Below are 19688 nucleotides of genomic sequence, written 5' to 3' on the forward strand. Positions count from 1 at the left end.
TCCATTTGTCATTCCAATAATCATAAACATTAACACCGCTGTTACAAATCCCATACAAAATGGCATATAACAGATACATATGCACGATGCACTGCAAACGTTAACACAAGGTCTACATTGATTACTTAGATTTCAGCCCATCTTACGGGTAGCAGTGGTTGGCATTGCTAGCTAAGTTTAAAATGATTAAGTATTTCTGAAAATAATAAATTCAAAAGTAATTTTTAAAATGCCAAATTTGTCAGTGCAGACATTTTTTTCATAACTTAATTGCAGAAACTACTTTGTTGCCATCTGGAGTATTTCCATTGGCAATAGCCACATTTCACATGAGTGCAAATAAAAATGTGTTTTTTTCTCCATATACAACAACTAAATCAGTAGAAAAGACTAAAGAGTAGCAGTCAGGTAAGCTGCCGAAGGGTGGCTAGCCCTGACACCTGTGCAGCTTTAAAATATGAGCAGAATGGTAGCAGATTTGTGTGTAAAGTCAATCTATCATTCATGAGACTGCTGCATCTTTGCCGTCATCATAAAACATTAAAGCTCTTTATTGCAGTGTGGCATGTCACCTTCCTTTCACTTTTTTCTTGCTAATTCATTATGAGCAGCCTGTTCCCAGATTAAACCAAATGGACATTGGAGACTCATTTTGAAAGCAGCATCTATATTATATAATATCCATACTGTACATAAAATCTATTAAACAAATGTTAAAGGGGTTCTTTGAGAAAACTGACAGCCATATGTAAACTATTTTGGATATTGATGAAATGGTCCGCTTTAAACAGCTTGGTTTTTATTGTTTTGAATAATTATTTTCAGTCATTTGTAGAAAGAAGTTTACTAAGGCCCCCTAGTGGGCTGTAGCTCACGGCTGAGAATGACTGCATTATTTGACGTGGATGCTCATAGATTTATTCCCAAATATATTTATTCATAGATTTATTCCCAAAACTATTTTAAGGATTTTTATTTGTTTCCTACGTATTATTAAGGTAATTGGTCCACAACTAGCATATCAAGCACAGCACTCAACCTAAATGCCCTCCTCTCACTGACATTTCTTAGAGCCTTCTAATGCCTCTATACTGCTGCCAGGTTTGACTGCCCACCTGCGGCTTTGGCACTCTTGTAATGCTTTCCTTCCCAGTTTTGGCAAGTGACTCCCCCAACAAAATCTCATTCTAAATTTGGATTTTTTTCTTTGTTTATCTTGCCAGTCAAGTGTCTGTCCATACACAGAAGACTCCACAAGATGTTTGGGTGACATTTTGAAAGCAACATGATCCCATAATGATGGTAAAATGATTATCCAGTGAATCCTAGTGGTCTCCTCCATGTGGCACAGAGCTTTTTGTGCTTATTTATTTCCAGAGCTAGTGCCTTTTGCTAATCCTCCCGCTGGCCCTCATCCCACATGCCCAGCGATGGCAGCTTTGTGCAGGCGGAGCAAGCCTGCTGAGTTGACGCTGGTGGCCAACAGCATCCTTAATGAAATATTTATGTTCTTCCCTTTCTCTGGACCAGTTCAGAGTCCTCTCTCAGAGACCTGCTGATTGCAGCACATGAATTTTCTTCTTGATCTCTGCTCTTAACTCCTGAGCTGCTGTTCCAAATTTGCTCCACTGGTCAGAATACTTGCTTGAGGGCAGAAAATGTTGTGTATCCCCTTCAGCGCAAGCTCTGCGGAATTTTCAAACCCAGTGAAAAAGACATCAGGGATAGAAATGTGATTTGTGTGACAGTAAGGCAAATCAGCCTTCCTTACACTTCAGCTGTCCTCACAGTGCACATGACAAGGATTTTTTAATTGTTAAAAACTAATGACACATGTCAGTCAGCCAACCTGTATTTTATGTACACTTTTTAAAAAAAGGTGTAAAAATACATTCCTTTATAATGATAATATGCTGTTCTTTTTTCAAAGTTCTGCATTTTACAATGGATGGTGGGGCATATAGATGATACAAACCCATAGGAATGAAAAATCAAAAGAGAGATCTCCCTAATATTGTTTTGGTTTCTCCTCAGCAACAATGAGATCAGAAAAAAATAAAATGAGGACATTGCCTTTTGTTTTGTGCGTCTCAGATTTTTCTCCTGAGAAAAAACAACCCAGTATCCTCATGAGTGTCTCCTTCTCAGTTTCAGCGGAGATCTCAGCAAAGTCATATAACACGCTCTGATGTTCCAAGTAATTGCATTGTGTGCTCACTAATATATGGCTGAAACATATGAACGCTAGTAATAAAGCACTTTACTAGGATCACAAAATTGTAATCCTTCCTTCGGAATAATACTATTAGTTACTCTAATTTGTATTGCTGTTGTCTGGTTAGATCAGGTAGCGCTGCTGCCTTGCAGTTAGGAGACCTGGGTTCGCTTCCCGGGTCCTCCCTGCGTGGAGCTTGTATGTTCTCCCCATGTCTGCGTGGGTTTCCTCCGGGCGCTCCGGTTTCCTCCCACAGTCCAAAGACATGCAGGTTAGCTGGACTGGTGATTCTAAATTGGCCCTAGTGTGTGCTTGGTGTGTGGGTGTGTTTGTGTGTGTCCTGCGGTGGGTTGGCACCCTGCCCGGGATTGGTTCCTGCCTTGTGCCCTATGTTGGCTGGGATTGGCTCCAGCGGACCCCCATGGCCCTGTGTTCGGATTCAGCGGGTTGGAAAATGGATGGATGGATGGATAGTTAGATCAGTGTTTCCCAAACTCGGTCCTGGGGACCCACTGTGGCTGCAAGTTTTTCTTCCAACCAGCTTCTGTTTTTAATTGGACTCCTGGGGTAATTAAGTGAACATTAAGTGAGAGTTATGTGTTTTGGGAACAATATAGAAATTAGATACTAAGTTTGCTAAAAAAAGTATATATATATATTAAAATGTACCAAGCAGTTATATGGGAATAATGTATTTTTTCTTTTTAGCAATATTTTCATTTTGATTTTCATTCTACTTTTCCAGGTGTTCTAATTGTTTATTTAATACATTATTTACTAATTAATGGGTCTGATGCTAAAGTAGTTGCAGTCTTTGATTATTCAGTGTTGTTTGCCTGGGTGTCTGCTCTGCTCGTTTTTAATTGTCATTAATAAGATACAACGTAGGGGGAAAACTGCACAGAGAAAGGGCAAAATATAATGAAATCAACAAAAGCAAAAGCAGAAATATTTCTAAATGTCTTATAAATGTAAAAATCATGCTGCTGTGCTTTTCTGAATGTAGAATAAAAGAAAATAAAATACCAGCTAATGAAATGAGATCATTGTTATAGGGCATTGTCAATGATTAGGAATCTGGTTGGAACAAAAACCTGCAGCAACAATCTGCCCCCAGGACCGAGTTTGGGAAACTCTGAGTTAGATCATACTCATTCTAGATCAGGGCTGGGCAAATTCATTCCTGGAGGGCGGGTTTTTGTTCCAACTCAGTTGCTTAATTAGAAAACAATCCTAGCCATTAATTACATTTCATGGCTTGTTAGTGCTTTAACGCTGCTATGTCAAGTCATTCTCATATCCTAGATTTCTTTTCCATTCTAAGGATATCATCCAAATACTTTGAAGTGTAAAACGGATGGGTAATTCTCAATCCTTCACTTTTTTCTCTTCTCTTTCCTTCCAAGTATTTAATTAAACCAAATAGTGCACGATAAATACACACAGGTGTAAAGGGTAACAAGCAAAATGGATAACTGCTGGTTTCTTTTGTCATTTGCATCTTATTGCTAATAAGGAGCAATTAAAAACCAAGAATTTAGCTGTTTAAGACTTAAATAAGCAATAAGGGTTCAAAATCTTAACGAGGGAGATAACTAAAATGAAGCAGAAGTGTTTCTAGAGCAATAAGTGCTTCTTATTAAACAACTGGGTTGGAACAAAAACCTGCAGCCACTGCGGCCCTCCAGGAATGAATTTGCCCACCCCTGTTCTAGATGATAAGGCAGGGAGTGTGGCATAATGGTTAAGACTTTGTAGTGATGGTAACCGCTACGCTTCACTAAGTTTATAGTGAAAATGTAACTACTGATTGCATGTCAACCCCAAACTGTCTTCAGACCCCTTCCCACAGCGCAGAAAATGACATCCACTAATAAAAGTGATTTTTTACAAAAAATGATCCAGAGAAAAGATCCAGTAAAAAAATGTAATTAATACTTTACCTGCAATCCCACAAACTCCCCATACATAAACCGATTCCGAAAATCACCCACCCTCTCCCAATATATACAGCAAAACAAATGTCATAAAATCATGTGCCCCAAAAATACCCCACAACGTCCACTCAATTTAGTGTATTTATCAGGTTATCATATCTCCCAATATTTCAGTCTCTCAGACTTGCCAATCCCAGAATAAAAGATTTTTGGCTCACACTAATTCTGATCCCATCCATTGTCTAGTCCACTTCCCTCAGTGTACCAGGAATCTTTGAGGTGGCCATCTCAAACTGCATTGGACTTGTGGTGCTCCACGAGAAACAATCTATTTCCTGGCCTTAGATAGGTCACGTCTTTCCCCTCCGCCCTAAAGCACAGGCTGTTTTTTTCTTTTTCTCTTCCTGCCTTTTCACACTCCTTTTCAATAGTGCGTCCGTTTCTGTGGCACTCCCGGAAGTTGCAACGACAGCCCCATACCTCACAAAGGTCCTCTCTATCCAACCCGCCCATCTTATGCTTACAGTGTGCTCAGATGGAAACAGGATTCACACAGAGAGACAAAAGACAAACAGTAAACAAATTTATGTGGCAGTGCTACAACTTTGGGCTTTAAACCCTCTGGTTATGGTTTCAGATCCCACTGCTGACACCACTGTGTGACCACAACCAAGTCACTTCACCTGGCTTCACCTCCAATTAGCAAAACCTCAGTTTTACCTCAAGGAACTTTAGGAGAAATATCTGTGACAAAGTTGATTCTTAAATGAAACATACATGAGAAACTCTTTTAAGTTTAGTGAGCCTTAAAAAATCAAACTTTGAGAAGTAAACTTTTCCTATAGGAAAGTTCTAATCACTTCACCCAGTGGGATGCAGGATGGACTGATGTTTAGGATAAAAGAAGAGTATAATGTTGGTTATGTATGTTCTGTGATTGTTTTTCTTAAACTGTTGACACATTACACAACTTCTATTTGGAGGGAACATCAGACTTATCAACTCAGGTCCAATTGGCAATGCCAGCTCACATGACTGGAAGTTACATGGGATGATAAATGACACAATGGTATAACAAGTTTCCAGCACAGTTTGAAATTACAAGGTAAAAATTGCAAGCCAAATGCCATGCTGTTTGTATGAAGGCTTTCCAGGTATGGGAAGCTCATTCTCAGTCTTGGCTCTTTAATTTTTCTTAGCCAATCTGTTGAGGTACAATAAACATGAGACATCAGATAGACAAAACTCTCCTCTGTTTGGATGGTTTTAAACACCCGTGTTCCTTATTCCTCAAGGTTGCTTTTCTATGCATTGTACTTCTAGGTGAGCGCTCACTGGTTTTCAGGTCCCAAATACACAGAGTCCACCATATGACTTAAAACAAGTGTGGGGTCAAGTCACAGACTGGTCTAACTGAGTTAGTGGGGATGTCAAATTACATGACCGCAAATCAACTCAGCGTGCCTACAGCTCACAAAGATTATGAAAATAAAGACTGCAACTGAAAATCAGTAGAAAAGTTATGTAGTGTAATGGGGCCTTTATTAGCTATTTTAAATATTTTTGTTTATTATTATTTATTTTTATTTATTACTTATTGGATTAGCTTATATGATAAGGCTCTGACATTACACTCTGCCCAGATCTGACTTTACCATGTGCCATGTCTTGCTGCGAGGACCTACTCATTTACAGTGATAACAGGTGATTTTCACTGTAAAGTGCACTGCATTCTGGGATTGGAAAAGAAGATACAAGAATGAAGCTAAACATTGTCACCCTCTGGGTAAAAAAATGGAAGTCAAATATAATTGGATTCACTTTATTTACTTTATAACATGCTCCTACAATAGTAAAGATAAATATAGCTATAAGTAAATTAAGCCATTGACAGCAAGCCACTAGATGCATCATCTTTCTAATTTGTAATCGCATAAGTAATTATTGTTGTTTTTGATTACATTGCTTCTATTTGACATGCAAAAGTATGTAAACTTTATTTGTTCAGGACTTCGCAAGGTTATATGCAAGAAAGGGGCAAATGACGGTGAGTCAAACAGCCAAGATTCAATTCCCATAGAGTGCCTCAAGATTAACAATAAAATCTGCTTTGTGGATGATTTTCCAATTGCTAGATATGAAACTCACTAAAAACATTTTTTTGGCACTTAAATAGTATTTTAGAGTGTAATCCATGGGATATTGTTCTGTTAAGCTTTGTCCACAGTTTACCTGTGTCTCTGTATAATCTGTCTATTCAGTTTCATTTTTTGGAACTTATTCACATCACTGCAGAGGAGCACAGAACATTTTTAAAAAATGTAATATGCCACATATTTTCCAAACAAAGCCACACCAAAACATTTGATTATGTCCACAGTAGAATTCACTGTGCACAATGGCACCCTCACCCCCTGCTGTTACCTAGCAAGTTGCCTTTTCTGTTTTTTGATTCCCTCAGATGAGGGCGAGGATATGCACACTCCATGTGCTATGGAGGTCCAAGTTTCATTTATGTCTCCAACACATCTTTAGGATTGAATTCGCCAAAATTAACATTATAATTGGAAAAGTGGGCATTATGCTACCAGAACAAATGCAATGCACATCTGATGGCTCTATAAAATGTCTACACATTTCACTCGAGATCTTTATTTAAATATTAAATAACAAGCAGACACATGCAGAATTAAAACAGGGAAATGTCTCTGTTATGTTTAAGCTAGGGTTCCAGCCAGCTTATGTTTAAATGTATTTTTTTAATATCTTTTCTCGTTCCTTTTTAATCCTTTAAATATATTATTTTTTATGTTATTTAAGTTTATTATTTCCATAATTATGTATTTGTGTCAGTTGTGATTACTACATAGTTTCCATGTATGAGAGTATGTTCTGTCTTGTTCCATGTATTTTGTGCGTGGTTCCCCAAACGGCACAGCAGGCTGTTAATATTTTTCGGTATATGACTTTTGAATCTTCTATTTGGGCTTTGCTTAAGACTACCTTTTATCCTAATCCTTTGTACTTCTTTTCGCTCTTTTGAACTTTTCATTTTTTTACCATTTTTTATGAATAAACACCTTTTAAAAAAGATTTCTGTTTCCTTGCTTTATACCAGTCAAATGGTTTTCCCCTCCCTGGTGGTTTTTTGCATATATTTTGCGACATTTCAGAGCATACTTTGAAGTTTAAGTGCATTTTAGCGTTGTGTAAGCTAAAACCACTCTAATAAACGCCAGGCTAGCATTCAGTTCACTTTCTCTGGTTAGGCTAGTGAGATTCAGGACTGATTCCCGGAATATTTTTTGAAGGCCTCGCACCACTCTGGCTATTTATGGTGAGTGAATCACAAAAACTTTTAAAAGGAGCTAAACCCTCCCTGCCAGTGCCAGTGACAAAATTTCATTGGAAGCAAAACACCATTTGTTTTGCAAATTTTTTGCTAAGCAAAACGTTGTTTTCATTTTTATTTATATTTTCATTGTTGTTTTCTGTTGTTCCGTTTCTTGTTTTGTTGTGGACTACAACTTCAAAGTGACCCAGGCCTGAAATCCATCTAGGTCTGTGCCTCCCCTGTCAAAATGCCCTTAGGTCTAAAAAATCCAAATTGGGAGAAAGGAACTGTTTGCAAACCCTGGCTCAAAGAAGCAAAATGAAAATTTTTATAATATAAAATGGGAAAAACAAAAGTGAGCAGAAGATAATTGCTGTCTTAAGAAAGCAAATGCCACATCAAGGTAGCTGTGGTAGCAGGGCCTTACAAAGGCAGAGATCCATACAAGTATAAAATGTTAAAAAGTTTTCTTTACTCAGGAAACCATAGACACAAAGAATAAATTACCAGGTAGTGTGGTAAACAATAAGACTTCATTGACCTCCTAAACCCGACTTGATTTTATTTGGGAGAAATTAGTTGGATAGAATTGGCAAGCTTTGTTGGGCTGAATGGCCTATTTGCGTAAAAATATTTCTGATGATCTAATGTTCTAAAGTTAGTTATTTCTTGTTAAAAGTAATGTAGCCCAGTGATGTAAAGAATGGAAATATACATAACAAACCAGGATTTACAGTACATTTTCACTAATAAGATGTTACAGTGACATCCTCTTAGTAATTATATTTCAATTATTGAATATTACACAAAGAGACTGACAACCTTGCTGTGCTAGTAGTTTGCGATAATTAAATTAATATAGTTGTTTTTTATGTATTCAATGATTACAGTAAAATATTGTACATTTATTGTACAATTATGCTACTCTATATTTTACAGTAGGTAGCTGAAAACCTGCTGAGAGTATTGTACTAAATGTTCCGCTGGAAATTTTTTTCAGTATGCAGTTTAAAAAAACACAACACGCAGCAAAATTAAAAACTCAAAGAGCATATATCTATTAACTTTACATAACAAAGGACAGAGAAAGAAGAACACAGTGACTATTAATACTGTACAGATGCTGGCACACAAACACTGTTTCAAGATAAAATGGAAATCAGCATCACTGAAACAAACATAATAAGTACAGAAGAGAGAAAATAGAAGAACACAGTGGCTCCCTGTAAGTAGAACGCAGCTTATTTCTGTACACTCTTAGGTGGGTGAAAGATGACTCAACCACTGATTAGCAATAAAAGACACCACATTGTGAAAAGGAGGTGGGTCACTAGTAACTTTTCCCATGACAGTCATAGATGCTAGGGTGATCAGCTCACCTCCACAATCCAACAGTCATGTTTGTCAGATTTGATTCAGCCTCCCAAAATGGTAGCATGTGTGTCACTTCTACATTTAACTGAAAAAACTCTAATCCAAACCTAACCTGAGATTGGAAAGAAAGTAACTATGAATAGATAATACTGAGGTTTATCCATCTACCCATCCATCAACCTATAATCAAACCTGCCCATTCTAGGTCTGTGTCACAGATGTCCATATGAAAAAGTGTGCCCAGGACTGATTGCAAGGCAAGAGCAAAACTTAGATGGGATATCACAAGAGTGATATTGAATTTGTATCAGGACAGCAGGTAGCTTTCTAACTTCACTGTTTAAAACCCAGTTTGATTCTAGGAAATAGATGCTACAGTGGTGTGAAAAACTATTTGCCCCCTTCCTGATTTCTTATTCTTTTGCATGTTTGTCACACAAAATGTTTCTGATCATCAAACACATTTAACCATTAGTCAAATATAACACAAGTAAACACAAAATGCAGTTTTTAAATGATGGTTTTTATTTTTTTAGGGAGAAAAAAAATCCAAACCTACATGGCCCTGTGTGAAAAAGTAATTGCCCCCTTGTTAAAAAATAACCTAACTGTGGTGTATCACACCTGAGTTCAATTTCCGTAGCCACCCCCAGGCCTGATTACTGCCACACCTGTTTCAATCAAGAAATCACTTAAATAGGAGCTGCCTGACACAGACAAGTAGACCAAAAGCACCTCAAAAGCTAGACATCATGTCAAGATCCAAAGAAATTCAGGAACAAATGAGAACAGAAGTAATTGAGATCTATCAGTCTGGTAAAGGTTATAAAGCCATTTCTAAAGCTTTGGGACTCCAGCGAACCACAGTGAGAGCCATTATCCACAAATGGCAAAAACATGGAACAGTGGTGAACCTTCCCAGGAGTGGCCGGCCGACCAAAATTACCCCAAGAGCGCAGAGACGACTCATCCGAGAGGTCACAAAAGACCCCAGGACAACGTCTAAAGAACTGCAGGCCTCACTTGCCTCAATTAAGATCAGTGTTCACGACTCCACCATAAGAAAGAGACTGGGCAAAAACGGCCTGCATGGCAGATTTCCAAGACGCAAACCACTGTTAAGCAAAAAGAACATTAGGGCTCGTCTCAATTTTGCTAAGAAACATCTCAATGATTGCCAAGACTTTTGGGAAAATACCTTGTGGACTGATGAGTCAAAAGTTGAACTTTTTGGAAGGCAAATGTCCCATTACATCTGGCGTAAAAGGAACACAGCATTTCAGAAAAAGAACATCATACCAACAGTAAAATATGGTGGCGGTAGTGTGATGGTCTGGGGTTGTTTTGCTGCTTCAGGACCTGGAAGGCTTGCTGTGATAGATGGAACCATGAATTCTACTGTCTACCAAAAAATCCTGAAGGAGAATGTCCGGCCATCTGTTCGTCAACTCAAGCTGAAGCGATCTTGGGTGCTGCAACAGGACAATGACCCAAAACACACCAGCAAATCCATCTCTGAATGGCTGAAGAAAAACAAAATGAAGACTTTGGAGTGGCCTAGTCAAAGTCCTGACCTGAATCCAATTGAGATGCTATGGCATGACCTTAAAAAGGCGGTTCATGCTAGAAAACCCTCAAATAAAGCTGAATTACAACAATTTTGCAAAGATGAGTGGGCCAAAATTCCTCCAGAGCGCTGTAAAAGACTCATTGCAAGTTATCGCAAACGCTTGATTGCAGTTATTGCTGCTAAGGGTGGCCCAACCAGTTATTAGGTTCAGGGGGCAATTACTTTTTCACACAGGGCCATGAAGGTTTGGATTTTTTTTTCTCCCTAAATAATAAAAACCACCATTTACAAACTGCATTTTGTGTTTACTTGTGTTATATTTGACTAATGGTTAAATGTGTTTGATGATCAGAAACATTTTGTGTGACAAACATGCAAAAGAATAAGAAATCAGGAAGGGGGCAAATAGTTTTTCACACCACTGTATATGTGTGTCACTATCCCATTTCTTCTCACACAGCCTAACACCAAGCTTCTAGATGAATTGTTGGGTATGAATAAAAAGTCATGCAGTGACTTTGTGTTTCATACAGCACTGGGTTTCTTCCTGTTAATGTTAGGATTGGCTCTGGTTTCCTAATAGTCGAATGATGGGTAGTGCTTGTGATATACTGTATGGTCTTCTGATCACCAATTGACATGTTATCATAGTGTTTTGTGTTTATGGTATTTGAAATATGGGCTCCCTGTCCAGGGATGGATTCTACCTTGCATTTGATCCTGCCAGGATAGGCATGTTGTTCCTTATGATGCTTAAATTTGATTAGGTAGGTTCACTAAATAAATGGATGGATAAAGTATTTCAAAAATAGAAGCTGCACAATCCTGGCCTTGAAATGAAATGACACTTTTGCTACTTTCTTCTTTTAAAAGAAAATTTCACACCTACAGCAGAGAGGCACAAATGTACAAACTTCAGCTACTCACACTGTTTACATCCTTATGTGCAGCATTTTTGCTGTTGTTGTTTCCCACTGTAAGTGTTATTCTTATTTATGCAATTTACACTAGAGCACAAACCAGCTGGGCCTAATGTCAACCCTTCTCCAGGCCTGTTTGAATCCTGAAGCTTGAAATACACAGGCTTTGAAGCAGCATCAGTCATAATGGTGGTCAGGGGGAAACTTCAACTTGCTAAGTTCACAGTACAGTGGAAGGAAAGGACAAGTGCACTAAGAGCGGGCTTTAAATAATGAATAGCTAAAAATTTCAGAGACAGGTATGCTAAGTGTCTCTGCTTTATAGCTTCAGGGACTTGGGTTCAAATCACTGACCATTTGGAATTTATGCATTTCAGTTGCCAAAGACATGCAAATGTTTTAATGCTTATCATAATTTAGAAAAGAAATTATATAATTCATTCATTACCTACTGATTTAAGTAAGAGGGCTTATCTTGAGTAACATGCCCTAAAAATACTTTCAGGTATGGTGTGTGGTAATGACATAATTATTTGAATATTAATTAAATATTTGCAGTTGCGCTAATTTGGGGCAGTAGAGATGATGGTTGGTGTGTCATTGCACCTAACGCTGTCAGGATAGGCTTCGGGCACCTGTGACCCTGAAATCAATTTAGAAGGATTAATACTAAATGTAAGAATAGATGTTCTGTGAATATGGCATGGTGATTAGTTCTGCTGCCTCACAGCCTCAATGACCCGGGGTTCAAATTGCTGTCCATGTGGCGATTTTACCTTCTGCCCATGTCTGGTTTTCCTCCCTCTTCTCAAAAACAGGCAGGTCATGTTTGGATGTTTGGCAAATTTAGACTGACCCAGCAAAATAAATGCCCTGCTATGGGTTGGTTTTGTTCTTACTCCCAATGCCTGCTGATACTGATCTGGGTTAATCAACTTAGTAATGGATTTATTGATAGTGCGGCCTACAGGGTGTGCACCATCTCCCTAAACCATCACAGACATATGCAGACACAAGTTCTTTCACACACCCCTGCTTTTATTCAGTTGTGGGAAACTCTTCCCTTTTGTTTACAGCTAAGCCAGCACAGTATAACAAGCACCAATAATAAAGCACACAGCACTTGTTCTTCTTCTCTTCTTTCTGTCTCTCTTCTTCCACCTCCATTCCTCCTCCAGCAAGCTCTCTCACCTTTCTCCCGACTTTGGTTCCTGGAACAGTGGTAGCAGGCTTCTTTTTATCCTACATCCGCGAGTATTTTCGGTGGCCTCTTAGTGTGGTCCAGAAATACTTCCGGGTTGAGGTGGAAGCAGAACGAAGTAGGACTCCATAATCCCTGCAGAACCCCTTGATGACATCTACACAACCCAACAAGGCTGTGCCGAACTCCAACTCCCATGAAGCCCTATGGGAATCCGAAGTACTGCTGCAAACCATGGGGGCTGCCACCTAGTGCTCCGGGGGAGTTAGTTCCTTGAGTATATTCTCTCCCCAAGCCTTCTATTAAAAAAGGTACAAGTTTTTGATGGTTGAGCAACTTTAGTGGCCAAGGTTCTCATCACAGTCTGCATGGAGTTTCTGTGTATTTCCAGTGTTTATATGGGTTTTCTCCTGACCTTCCAATTTCTTCCCATATTCCAAAGGCATAAGTCTATATAACTGGTGATTCCAGATTATTCTATTATGAGAGTCTGATGCTATCGAGGTTTGTTCCAACTAAAAAAATCGGGAGTGGTCTCCCCTAGACTTTCTCGTATACTCAGATATGGGAATGGTTATTTGAGGACTAAACCGCAAGACGACGATTATATTTTTATATTATATACATTAAAGAACCACCAACAACAAATCAAATCAAATTAATAATATATTGAACAATTATTATAAAAGTAAATTTGAATAAATCAGACTCTGCAGCTGCATGAATAAAAAAAATGAGTATGTGTTCAGATAAATTACCACTTCTGGTTAGTGGAAATAGCCGAAAAGTTTATAGAAATCTATGTTTTGTAACTAATACTTGTATGCAAAATTTGGTTGACCTAACTGAAAGCGAACTCAAGTTATTGTGTTTACATACACACACAGAGACAGACAGGCATTCAGACGTAATTCCAAAAATGGTATTTTCGGACTCAGGGAGGTCTAAAACGTTGAGATTCATCAAACTCTCGAAATGGAATTTTTGGAGGCTTCCAATCCCTATACTTTGTATACGAGAAAGTCAGGGAGGTCTAAAATGTTGAAATTCATCTAAATCTCAACATTGAATTTTTGGACGATTTCAATACTTTCCCTATACTTCAAATATGAGAAAGTTAAAGGTGGTTCAGGAAATGGATGGAATGGCCCCTCAGCTCAACAGCTCACATACACATACGCAGTTATATTTACTGGATAATCAAGTTCAGTTAATCAGATTTAATGCAGAAGTTCCTTATAATCAATTTGTGAAATATCCCAAGGGTGACCAAAGGGTTCCATTAGGGCTCCAGTGTTGGTTGAACCATGAAAATCTTACTCTGGTACTATGGAGTATAAGAGAATGCTATCAGTTAGGATATGCACATCTTAAGTAGACAAATCACATCACACACACACACACATACTGAGTCTGCAAACAAAAGTCAGGCCACCTTGTACTTTTTGCCATGAACAAGTGTCTTATTTATTTCTTTCTATGACATTCTCTGCTTTCTTTCTCAGCTCCTCTCAAGGTCTGTCAAAATATGCACTGTCCTTCCCAACTGCTGCCACTCAAAAATCTAGCCAGACCCAGTGTGTGAACTATTCACAGACAACTGCATTGCAGCCCAGTCTGTTAAGACCTATCTGCCAGCTTCTACAATATTTTCTTGCAAACCCAGTAATGGGTAGAAAGTGATTAATAACACCATAACAGGTTCTTTAAAAACTGTTATCAGGGACAACCATCAATTTTGATTGTCAGGATTTCTGGGGACATAAAGGATTGATTAGGGTTTCCCATATTTCCCAGGACCCCCACATTTCATACTTTGCTTTCATTACAACATAATGCTGAATAAATTAGAACATGCACTATATCTGCAAAAACTGAAAATTAATTCACACAGGGCTAGAAAAATAAAGGTAAGTGTGATGAGAAAATATAGAATAAGTCACATTTAGAGTAGAGTAGACATTATACATCTCTACATCTTTGATGGCTTAGAAGTAGCTTTCTGGGCAGAATGGACACTGTGAAGGAGTGTGAGCTTCTATTGAATGTAGCACAGACTGGGAATAGCAAGGAACCTTGTGTCCATCAGGCCTGGGACATCCCCAGTGCAAGCAGCATTGGTGGCACTTTTGGGTCTTTGATTTGAGAGCTTCATACAAAAATTGGTGGGATACAGAAATGCACAGGAGCAAGATAAAAGCACACCCCAGTGCCAAAACAATGCATAAGTAGAGAACTCATAACTGAATTTAGCATTCTATTTCATCACATAGTAGTAGAAGCTGCATCTTCATACAGAAATATTTTCTCTTTGTGCATGAGATATTTTTTATGTGACATGGCCCTTAGGCTCCAGCATCATGACCTAGTGTTTTTTACTGGATTCTAGAGCAGGGACAGGGAGTAAGAGAAGCTGAGGCAGTGTTGTACATGTATGTTTTCTGTATGAACTATATTCTCTTGTCTCATGACAATATTTAACTGAAGTTCCCACTTATGCTCTGCTTGTCACCCCAATAACTTTAAACTAATCTCTGCCTCAAATCACCCATCACCAACCAGCAAATGGCATAAAAAATGAAACTTTCCAATCATTACAGGAAATAATCTTCTTTGTGGTTTTCATTGCAGGTTTCTTGCCCTTCAGTGCTGCTAAAATTGTTTATAATTAAGAGATACAGGAAGGCTGAAGACACAGGAAGCCAACCTCCTGTGGAGCAATAAATCCTTTAAAAGGCACACGTGTGCAAAGCAGGGAGCCGCGGTATGGGCAGATCTCTCCGAGCTGTTCCTGCTGCATTCTGGGTAACTGACTGGAACTGCAGGCCTCTGCTTCAGAAAGAGGTTCTCCTGTTGCTTTATTGATTTATGAAACTTGCTCCAATGCTGCAGTTTGGGGGGTTGATGGCTAAGGAGAGGGTCTGAGCATTGATTTCTGCTGCCTGTGCATTCTCCTGAGTGGTCTTATTTTTTTTCTCCCCCCACTTTGGCATGACTGCAAAGAAATGCTAAAACAGAGTTCATTAACTGCATTTGAATTCAAATGTATTCAGGACTTCCACCTTCACAGTGCACAGCATGAGATGTGACTCAGTATCTGATCTCCATGAAGATTTAATTACGTTTCATTGATATGGAACATTGGCATCCCCATCCACCTTCACACCCGATGTTGGAAAAAGCAGGTTTAAATAATGGATGGAAAAGTAATAAAATAATATTTTCCATATGTTTAAGTATTGCAGGGGATGTGGATATTAGCCTGGGGTCAAACAGGTCACACCCAAGATTAAACTTGAAAGCACCTCACTAAAGGTAGAGCAAAAGTGGACCACAACAAAACAACAAACAACCTTTAATTTATATAGTTCATTTTATATAGTGAACGGCTTTCAAAATAATATTGCAAATAACACAACTTTCTCAATCCAGTTTATTTCTGTAGGCACCTAAAGCCTGTTCCAACAGCATTGGGTACAACTCCCTAACCAGTCAGTAGAGTTTTTTTTCAAGTGGAGCTAAGGCAGATTAACCAAATTGCTCACCATCACGTAGTAAGCCTTAACAGCTTGACCAAACTGCACACAGAATTGGCACGTGAAATGGAGACAACACAAGAGAACCTTGCAAAAGTCATTAAAAATAAGTGGGCCAGATGAGGGGTTGGAACAGGACACCACGGATGTGTCACAGATACACATATCTTAAGTGCCCTGAAACTGAAAAAACACCCTCTGACTCCACCTTGTGGTGAATCTCACACACTACAGTTTAACAAAACAGGTTATTCACAATGAGGGTGTTGTGACGGACAACATTTTTTTGGATTGGGGTGTTATTAGATCTTGACCTTCTTTAGAAACACCACTACTAGTATGCTGAAATACTAGTACTAAATATTACAAATACTAAATTGTGATTTTTTAAGGATTTGTGTTTTGCATTAACTATTATGAAATAATGGTTTTTAATACATTCTTGTTTATCATGGTAGTAGATGGTGGCATGTTGCATTCTAGTCAGACACACAAGTAAAAACTTCACTGTACTCTACACATTGGACTGAATTACTATTATTAGTACTATTTCACAATTCATTGGGGGCACTGGATTGCTCCCACAAGTTAAAGGAAGACTGTCAGGTATCATTTGGCACCATGTTTATGTGGGTCATAGAATTTCTGCTCCTGGTATAGACTCTGTTTCCCCATTACCTTGAGCTGTGTTTAATGAGCATGATGGGTACCAATTGGATGGGCACTCATTTTATTTGTATCTTCAGATTGTTTTGTGATCATTTTGTGATCTGCTCAAAGATAATGGTGGGGTTGAAAATGTAATGATGACTTCCATTCAATACAGAGGAAACATGGTCATTATACTCTAGATAATTAAACAGTTAAAAAGCGCTACATACATGTATTAAAACACTATGAAGGAGCCTCATTTCTCAAAAGACACGAGAAGCACACAAAGGATGAACAAAAGGGGAATTTATTACAGAACTCAAAACATCCAGGTGAGTGGAACATAAGGAGTAAATCTGGCAAGATAATAAAACATAAATAATAAAGGCTATGCCTGTGATGGTCCAAATCAGCTAAATGCTCCCTATTTTGAACCATCGATAGTCATGCACTGAGATGAGCCAGGCAAATGAGGACACACACAGCAAGGAGTAGGTGAAAAGGTGATGACAAGTGATTTTTATTAAAATAAATACAAAAAGCACTGTTCAAAGTGTAGTGCATCTCAAGATGTTCTTCTAATAATAAAAAAAAAATCTATAAAACTGGTGCAAATCCATGGAGGTTAAAATATCCATTAAAAGTATGCCCATTAAAATGAAGTAAACACCAACAGCAACTGTTCTTTTAAAAATCCGCAAATGCTACCTAAAGATGCTCAGCTGAAGTGACCCTCTCCAGCCCCTTTGAGCACCTGCCATATTCTTCTCCTCGGGGCTCTTCACCCAGCGGTTGGTCTCCACTCTACTGTACACTGGCTTTTTCACATTCCGCCATCTCTGTCATTCCTTCAACTTCCGTCTCGAGTTGCTCTCTATCTCTTTCTCTCTGTCTCTGTTTCTCTGTCTGTGTGTCCCTTAGCCATGCAGGCTCCTCTTATATCAGCTTGATTGGACACAGATGTGACCTTCTGCCCACTCCGGCACCTGACCGATCTGCTTGCATATTCACGTGATCAACCCCAGCCATCACGCACACACCTGCACTCATTCTGTGCCTGCATGCTCTCAGAACTTAATTATTTTATTTAAAAATCTGTTCTATGCCGTGGACCACTTATCACAATGCTGCCTAGATCAGATTATATAATAGGTGATATCCTCATTGGCTTTCCATAGTTGTTTAGGAAACTTCTACAAAATAAGCATTCTAATAAGCATTTTTCTTACAAAGAACTCAACAAAACACCCTCAGCCAGACATTTTTGCCCCACCACATGAATTCCAAAAAAATAAATTTTAATATATTTTGTGACGGGAGGCCAAAGCCAATTACCCAGCCTGGATGCCAAATGGATTGTAGGACTGGGGGAGAGAGCATCTGCAAGGTGCTACCTCCCCTCAGGTGCTAGAGGGCAGCCTTCTTGGGGGGCTGTGGCACCACGGATTCCTGCAGGGCATGCTGGGAGTTGGGTTCCGTGGTGGCCACCATGGGGAGCTGCAGAGACCTACATGGGGCTTGCACCATACCTCTGGGTGATTCCAGGTCTGATTAATGATCCTCCTGGAACAGTCCCAGGGCCAACATAAAAAGAGCTGTCTCACTCCATTCAAGGAGCCAAAGTCAGGATACAAAGCTTGCCAAGAGGAGAGAAGAGGAATAAGAAAAAGGAAGAAGGACTTATTTGGAGCTTATGTACTTTGCTGTTGTGGGGAGCAGGGAGACACGCTCCATGTGTGAAAATAAACGTGTGCTGTGCTGGAACTCATGTCCCTGCCTGTCTATGTTGGGGTTTGGGCAGCTGAAGTCCCCCTGGTGGGTCCATGATGCATATATATTTTTATGTGTTTTACATAGCGGGTTGGATAATGACTGACATACCAAAAATTATCAGAATAAAAATTGTTAGGGAGAAAATGTAAAACGTACCAGTTATCATGGACACCAATAAATCTAGATTTTCAGTGGCATGATTAAAGTGTGCTGACTAATGTCGGCAGCGACAAATATAATCACGTTTAAGGCATTGCCTCGCCTTTTCTACCGGCACTCACAATTCAGGTTTGTCAGAAGGCATGCGTCACTGCCAGCACAGTAGCACAGCTAGTGGGTTGCTTTTTCAATCTCAGGCAGTCAATGTGGAGAAAAATGCAGTACATTCATTTACTGGACAGTTACAAAAACAAGAAAAAGGTCTGTCAGCATGTTTAAAATGTTATTAGTGTCAGGTTTTGTGTCTTTCATGATGTGCCCACTGCTTTTGAACAGCTTGTAAATACTTCCTCTTCAAAAGACATTTTAGACTTTTATTTGAGGAACTGCGTATAATGTGGCTTTATACATTGTATGTTACAGTTACCCTATTATTTAATTGTTTTTTTTCATATATATGTATGCACATTGTTTGTTCTTGTGCTATATATTTTGATTTTCCACTTTTTTTTCCATTTTATTTTAATTCAAAAATAATCTTTCCAGTAAGTAAATCAATAAGTGGTGAAATTACAATCCATGAGAGGCTTATCATAATTGAAATTATACTTTCACTTGTATGTGTACTATGTAAGTAATGGAGAAATTATTAGCAAAAAGGGTTAAATGTTTAATCATTTTTGAGCATATTTGTCACTACATGCGTTTCATGGGGTGCTTTTGCCAGTGTGCTGTGATTTTGTTTTTGCATGATTAATGTAGAGACACAGTTCCCAGACTTCATTAATTCAACACTTCTAATGATGAGTTCAGTGGTTTAACACCTGCCTTTGAATTTCTATGCCTGTTTCTTTTTTGTTTTATTTTATGATCTTACATTGCAGTTAACAGTATCCTCAGTGCTGTGTGTTGTTTTTTGTGTATGAATGAACCTGTGCGCTTATGGATACCACTTTACTTGTGTTAATTTGCTAAAATGCCTGCTTGGCTGTGGGCTTATTGAGCAAGAGTGGTAACC

The sequence above is a fragment of the Erpetoichthys calabaricus genome, chromosome 8 (assembly GCF_900747795.2).
Source record: "Erpetoichthys calabaricus chromosome 8, fErpCal1.3, whole genome shotgun sequence".
Classification (NCBI taxonomy): Eukaryota; Metazoa; Chordata; class Cladistia; order Polypteriformes; family Polypteridae; genus Erpetoichthys; species Erpetoichthys calabaricus.